This window comes from Chiroxiphia lanceolata, chromosome 1 (genome assembly GCF_009829145.1).
Source record: "Chiroxiphia lanceolata isolate bChiLan1 chromosome 1, bChiLan1.pri, whole genome shotgun sequence".
NCBI lineage: Eukaryota > Metazoa > Chordata > Aves > Passeriformes > Pipridae > Chiroxiphia > Chiroxiphia lanceolata.
In genome coordinates, this window is record NC_045637.1 from 62,219,819 (window position 1) to 62,227,805 (window position 7,987).

The window sequence follows — 7,987 nt, forward strand, 5'->3', positions numbered from 1 at the left end:
CTGTCACATAATAAATATCTCAGGATCATCTATGGCCAACGGTATCAGCAAGCTGGCCGATTGATTGACACCTGCATTCATCCATCCAGGTGGCACAGTTGGACATTTCCCAGGTCAAATTCTGTCCTCACGTAAGTGCATTAATGCTAACTGAGAAATTCAACCTCAGATCTGTGAGGGACACAACAAATGCAATGGCCTGGACTATAAACTTCCTGTTTAAAGCTGTTTAAAGCCATCCAGCAGCACAGGTGCTACACCTGGAAGCTTGTGCAAGGTGAGACAAACAGGGATCCCCACAGAGTGGAGAAGCACTGAGGAGAGATGAGCTCCCTTCCTGTTAACCAGGTGGGCACAGATTTTCCTCAGCAGCAATGAATGGTTTGGCAAAAACACAGGTCCCCAAAATGACATCGTGAGTAGGTAGAAATGGATGTGAAAAGATTGAAGAATGAGTCAGTGACAAAGATGTTTTGCACCTTACTACAAGAATAACAAAAAGAAATGGTTTGTGTTAGCCTCCTCTCTGTGTGTTATCTTCTACTGGATAATAACATTCAGTATGTTAAAATATAGTACATGGTTGTACAATACATTGTGTTCTTTGGGAGATTGTCTGGTTTTCCTTTTTTAAAGACTGTCTCAGTAAAGATCAGTTTCCTACCACACTGTTAATTCCTCTTGAGTTTCAGTAGGGAAGAAGCCACATAGTACCTCCCAGCTCCAAACTTCAGCAGGCTCCTCCATCTCTGATTTGAACCATCCCTGCAGCTAACTCGGTGTCCATGGAAAAATAATAAGAAACTCAGCTGATTTTAACTTGAGATAGGCCTCTCAATCACCCAGACATAAAAGACTTCTCACAAATAATTGGTGGTGAATAATTGATGCAATTAAAACATCCACTTTTCCTACCCATGGGAGCAGATAATTCATTCTTATTGCTTCAGCACTTTCTCAGGGGTCTTTGATCAGCTTTGTAAAGCACACTGTACATTTCCATTTTCTGCTTCAGATAAGTTTTATCACTAGGCAAAGGGCTTAAGGAATTAATTTAGCCCATGAGTCTGTCAGGCTTATACTTCAGTCTAGGCAGAAATGGAAATCTTTTAAACGTCAAAGCCTTCCCTTTAAGAGCCATGTAAGTCTGCCATAGGCACCTTCCTTTGAAAAATGAGTGCACTATAAAATGCAGCACTTGGATGCAGAGATAGCAAAGCCCATCATGGATGTAAATGATTCATATACTTGTTCTTGTGTAGTTTAATGGTCCTATTTGAGACCTTTAGGCCCAGTCACTAAATCACCAGGCATGTGTATGTGCGTTTTTGTGAAGTCTTATTACAGCAAAGAGAGCTCTTTGAAAGAGAGGGAAAATAGTGGTTGATTAGTTTAAATTTGCTGCACATTTCATTTGAGAGTTGTGTTAAGGGTACTCAGAGCATCCAGGTCTCAATTCTGCTAACACTCTCTGCTAAACTGCAATACTACATCTGTATAAAATCATCACAATGCAGAGAACATCAGCTTTGAAAAATCTAATCTGGCTTCAAAAATCTTAGTCTGGTTTATATGAGTCCTCAGTGAAATTTTCCAGTAGAGACTATTTCACAGTCTTACAATTAACTTACCACAAACCAGTGTGAAAAGCAGACTTCAGCCAGTCATAAGTGTACAAGAAATGAAAGAACTGAGACCAGTGGTCAATGATCTTTTAAATTTCAGCCAGTATTTCTGGAAGTATTTTCACATCTTCATTTTTACAGAAAATTGTGCATGGACCAATATTAAGAAAATTATAGCTCTGGGTAGGCTCTGCTGCATTTATGTTGGAGCTGTTTTGTCGGCAGAGAATCTATAGGCCTTGTAGCTGTACATTAAGTAAGCAACCAGTGTCCATTCTGCATAGCTCATCCTCTCCCTGCTCCTTTCCAAAGGGAGCAATTAGATGGGTAGCATTACAGTGTGGTGGGATTTTATAATTGGTGTAAAGGACCACCAGGAAAAACAGACGGAGTTCACAGGTTAAATCAGTTCTGTGGATATCTGCAACAGATGTGAGCTAATTAATACTAACATTAAATGAAATTAACTTCGAATTAACTACATTATATTTGAGAATCTACTTGAATTAAATGATTCCCAATTTCCTTCCTTTTATTTTTTCTCTTAGTAATATTGCCATTTAAAGGTCACACTATTTTTTGAAGCCTTTTCGTGAGGTTTGTTGTTTTCCTGGTGCTTTTAAAATCCCACAGTCCAGATATATAGCAGTCTGTACTTGCACGGTTGAGCTCCACTGCCTGCCCACAGATATGGCTCCTCGTGCAAACAAGCATATGAAACTACAAATTAGAAAATTAGATACGAGTGCCTCATGGCATTCAAGGAAATGGCCATTTCATGCACAAATTAGAGGTTTTGCCAAAGTGAACACACAGAGCAATACAGAGGGAGATGGACTAAAAATGCCACCTGCAGAACATGCACCCACAGCACCCAGACTGGTGGGCACAGACTCTGGGACATTTTCTCTTGGCTAGAATATATTGCTGTACCTGCATTGGGCTGCACAGGCATCCTTTTATGATCTGCAATTGCAGTTAAATGCAGTATATTTAAATCACCACAGATTGTAGTTAAACTTCTGGCCTGTGGGGCTCATAGAGCTTTTCCTAACTTTCCAAGGATTTTTTTCTGGGTTTCTCTTTTAATAAAGCAAAGCAGAGTTATCATGCTGCATTGGGTCAGCTAGAGCTACATCCATCAGAGTGCAGCTCTTTCCAAGAAGGATATAGTGGATATCACCTTTTAAGTATCAGCTTGAGCTTGTCTTAATCTTTATTTCACCAGCACTATGCACTTGTTTGCTAATAGGAGCTTAGGAAGGTTTCTATCCAGGGGTGATGTTTGTATGATTTTGACTACAGTACAATTTGACACTTGCAACTCCAATGGCACAGGGCTGAATGTCTCTCAGACAGACCCGGAGTTAGCACAAAGGTGGAATCTCACAGGGCCCCGCCTATGCCAAGTCAAGCTCTTCCTTCATGTCATTCTAACATGCCAGTCTCCTAGTGGTGAGAGAATCCTCCTATACCATCTTCAGACAAATTTCCAAGGACACAAAATGCCCCTTCTCAACCCTCTCCTTTTTATTCTGTGCTTCTCACCTTTAGGAATAGGCACTTTGTTTCCTATTTGTAAATGATGATGAAGGATAATAAAACTGTTTTTATGGCAACTGTACTGAGCAGACACAGGAAGGGCCTGTTTTATTCATAACTGGAAACGAAGGAGCAGTGAAAGCCAGGAGACTAGCTCAGACAATTACAGCAGGTGAAGAATTGGCTTTTAATCAGGAGGCTTTCATCACTCTTGTCCCACCTTACACGAACACTGGGAGCCAGTGTTAAACCAACAGAAAGCTTGGGAAGAATTAAAAAGGTTTAATGTTTTCACTTGCTCTCCACAAAGCTCTTCTCCAGAGCACTCCCAAAAGCCCCTTGCCTCACAGGGAAGGGAGGTGCATGGGCATTTGCAGGGGTTGCAGGTAGTGGGGAAGCAACCGGGCATGGCAGCAGATTTAATGCTGCATCCCCAGCACAGAGTCTGCCAAACAGCTGCTGTTTGGCACAACACAAGTTAAAAACTTTTTTATCTGTCTGGCCAGAGATCTTAGCTCAGTGGCACAGACTTTGAGCTCTTTTATGGACTGGGGCTGGAGTGTTCGCTTAATGCTACAAATGTCATGTTAATACCTTTCAGTTGCTCATAATTGATTGAACTTGGAGTAAATATTTTACAGAAGACACTTGAGCATCACTGTAGGTGATCTCCTAACTTGTAGTCTAGGAGCACATGCGGAAAATTCGGGACAGAGGTTCTTAAGGGCTAATGGTTAGCAGTAATGAGAGATGCGCCTTACTCCTACCCTGGCATCAAAATAAATAATGAATTTTTCATGGTTTCTTATCTATCCTATTTAGTCTTTTTGCTAATAAAGATTTAATACTTCTGCTTACGTTTGTATGAGGACAGAGCCATAACCTTCAGGCAATTTGTCAGAATTGCCTGGCTCAGGAACACTTTCCAGCGGGTACAGTTTGGGCTGAGAGCACTTGTCTCAGACTTGAAACCCCCGACAACCTCAGATTTCTGGGGGCAACGTGTATCAGTCACACACTGCTACATATAGTGGTTTTGTATATGTAAATATACTAACACATATGCACAGATTAAATTCCAGAATTTGTGTGTATGTCTAAGCATGTGCATATTTATTTTATTTGGAGGTTACATGTACTCTTCAATCAAACAAAAACCAACAGGGATGTCTTATTGGGAGAATCATGCACAGAATGCCAGAGACAGAGTAAAATTACCCTCTAAGAAGTTCAAGTCTTCTGGAGGTTTGCTTTACACTGTAATTTAGCATTTCTGGTGTAAGCAACTCAGTCAGACCAGCATTTAATTTTGATGGTTTTTGGAACCGTGGAGCCACTGTGAAGCTGGGAATAGCTGGCTGCCACTGAGTCTGGTCCAGCCTGCTCCAGCAGCCAATTTTCGCTGTTGGCAGGGGATGAAGGCTCTGACATAGCTTCTCCCCAGCTGCAGGACTAGCTAGCATGCTTCAGCCAGCCACGTGGCCAGGGAGCTCCACCGTGCTGCTGGGTAGAGTCCCTGAGTAAACAGAGTGCCTGGCACTAACAGCAACTTTTGGACTAACCAACTGTAAAAGTTATCCTACATAATTATTAGTGCACAGGTGGTAATTATTAGTAACAAGTAATTATTAAATTATGCTTGAAAACCTTGTTGTGCCAGCTTCGGAATAAATACACCTGAGGAAAGAAATCCCTGCCCTGAGTTCTTGAAGCCTTGTTCGGTGACTATTCCCAGGGTGCGGCCAGAAAAAAAATAAATCACAAAACATGTTTGGAACTTTTAGTTCAGGTGAAATTCTTTACTAAGCACTTGCAAATCCCATATGTCCCTCAGTCACTGGGTATCATGATTCACAAAAGTGAGCTGGGGTAAGAGAAGTTTGCAAAAAACCTTGAAAAAAAAAATTTGAGAGAGCATTCCACTTTATGACAGAGAATCATTACATCATTTATGTTGGAATAGACCTTTAAGATCACTGAGACTGACCATTATCCCAGCACTGCCAAGTCCACCGTTAAACCCTAAGTGCCACATCTACACATCTTTTAAATACCTCCAGGGATGGTGACTCAACCACTTCCCTGGGCACACTGTTGCAATGTCTGACCATCCTTTCAGTGAAGAAATTTGTCCTGATATCTAATCTAAACATCCCTTGGCACAACTCGAGACCATTTCCTCCTGTCCTATTGCTTGTAACCTGTGAGAAGAGACCAACCCCACCCCCCCCCCCCCCGGTGCAACCTCCTCTCAGGTGATTGCAAAGAGCTATAAAGTCCCCCCGACTCTCCTTTTCCCCAGGATAAACAACCACAGCTCCCTCATCTGTTCCTCATAAGACCTGTGCTCCAGACCCTTCACTAGCTCTGTTGCCCTTCTCTGGATATGCTCCAGCACCTCAATATCTTTCTTGTCCTGAGGGGCCCAAAACTGAACACAGGATTTGAGGTGCGGCCTCACCAGTGCTGAGTACAGTTGGATGATCACTGCTCTCATCCTGCTGGCCCCACTATTTCTGATACAATCCAGGATGTCATTGGCCTTCTTGGCTATCTGGACACACTGTTGGCTCAAGTTCAGCCACCATCGACCAGCATTCCAAGGTTCTTTTCCACCAGGCAGCTTTCCAGCCACTCTGTCCCACTCTGTCCCCAGCCTGTAGCATGGTGCCTGCGGTTGTTGTGACCCAAGTGCATGACTCTCACACCCTTCATCTTGTTGACCCTCACACAATTGCCCTCAGCCCATCAAGCCAGACTGTCCAGATCCCTCTGTAGAGCCTTCCTGCCCTCCAGCAGATGAACATTCCCATACAACTAGGTGTCATCTGCAAAATGACTAAGGGTGAACTTGATCTCCTTGTCAGGTCATCAATAAAGGTATTAAACAGGGCTGGCCCCAGTACCGAGCCCTGGGGGACACCCCTTGGTGTCCTTGGCCACAAACCGGATTTAACTCCAGAAGTACTTAATGCCTTCTTTGCCTCAGTCTTTAGCAGTAAGACTAGTTGTCCCAGGGGTACAGAGTACCCCTGAGCTGGAAGACAGGGATAGAGAGCAGAATGAAGCACCTATAATCTGAGCAGAGATGGTCTACACCACTAAGACACACATAAATCCTACACTCAGCTTACAACAACCCCATGCAATGCTACAGTCTTGGGGAAGAGTGGCTGGAAAGCTGCCTAGAGAGCGCTAAGCACATCCAACATTTTGAAAGAATGTTTGCAAAGCATTAAATAGCTGCAAAATATAGCAAGACTAAGTGATGACATACAGATGAAAAGCATCCTTTCACTGCATTTAGCCTGATTGGAATTGTTTCTGTGCAGTTGCAGGGTGGATTAAGGACAGGATTTGGATAACATGGTATCATGGTCCCAGGGGACTACTTGTTCAAAGTTATCTTCATATAATCACTGCAGTGTACAGTGTAAAACAAGAAAAGGATTTTAATCTGTTTCTGTCTAGACAGGTTTTCTCATCACAGAAATTACCACTAAAATTTTTAAGTAAAAATGGTATCCCACCACCACTGGGATAGACAGCATCTTCTTCTCAGGCTATCATTAAAGACTACTGACCATTTTGCATGATGGCTTAGAGTGGCATAGGTAAGGGCTCAGAAAGTCAGTCTGAGGGCAGTAGTTCCAGTTAGGATTCATTCGGGGGCTGGAGTGGTCTGTATTCAAGTCACTGTATTGCTGTCCCTTTGCAGAGTGGGTGGCCCTTTCCTTTCCTTTTGGGGTCAGGATCTCCTTCTCTTCTGAGTCCTGCATTTCAAGTGATGATCATAAAAAGACAAATCCTCTTGAGGTGTGTGTTTGTTGGGCAGTTGTGATAAACCATATGAATAGAAGCAAACCAGACACATGGGGTCCCAGCAGAAATCCTGGAAAGACATTGCTATAAGGTCATTTTGCAGGCCTGCTTGACCAGAAAATCCACTTACCCTCTGCTCTGAAGAAACACTCATGTCTGGCTTGTTCCCTTAAAGTTTTCCCTTAGCTTATGAAATCTACTATGCTATTTTGCCTGGGATCATTTGTTCATTAGACATCATTATTTTTAAAGTAATGGCATTTAAAAGGTATTGCCATAGGGATGCCAAATTAGATCAGGGTCGCTGCCGTGCCAGGAACTGTACGTGTGCAGAAATAGATGTGTAGCTGGGAGGATTTCAGACTCTTTTTTTCTTAACCTCTTCCTACCAGACCTTCAGACGCTTGTTTAAGACCGATGAGGACTGTGGTAGGTACTGACAGCATCTGGCTGACCACAGGGAGGGGAAAATTGCATGCAGCTGTGAGGAGGTAGAAACTCCCTTCAGCCACGTACAACTCATCACTTTAACCATTCAATCTCAGTTGCTTTAAACATTCAACCTCAGCCTGACCAGAGCTACTGCCAGGAAGGTCAAGTAAACGTGTTTCAAGAGCATAAACAAAGCAGTGCAGAGAGCCCTGTCTGCTGGGGTAAGAAGATGGACCCAGAGCAACGTGCTTAAGCTGTGACAGCTCTATGTGACAGTGTCAGCCACAGCACCTGAAGTTGTCACCTCTGTCCCACTACCCACAGAGAACTCTTCTCCTCCAAGCAAATGCCTTTTTATACTCTTATGCCACTCTTGTTCATGCTAGCAAATGCGTTTTTGCACTGAGGTCCTTTTTCACAGTGTTATGGAAGACTGTTGTTCCTGATTTGGTAAGAGGAATTGCCAAGGACATAGGTAGACATAATTTCTACAGCATCCACAGACTGGATGCTGTGCTATTGTCTGTTACTGGTGATAGGGAGGCAAGTTGACTGGCTTCCTTCAC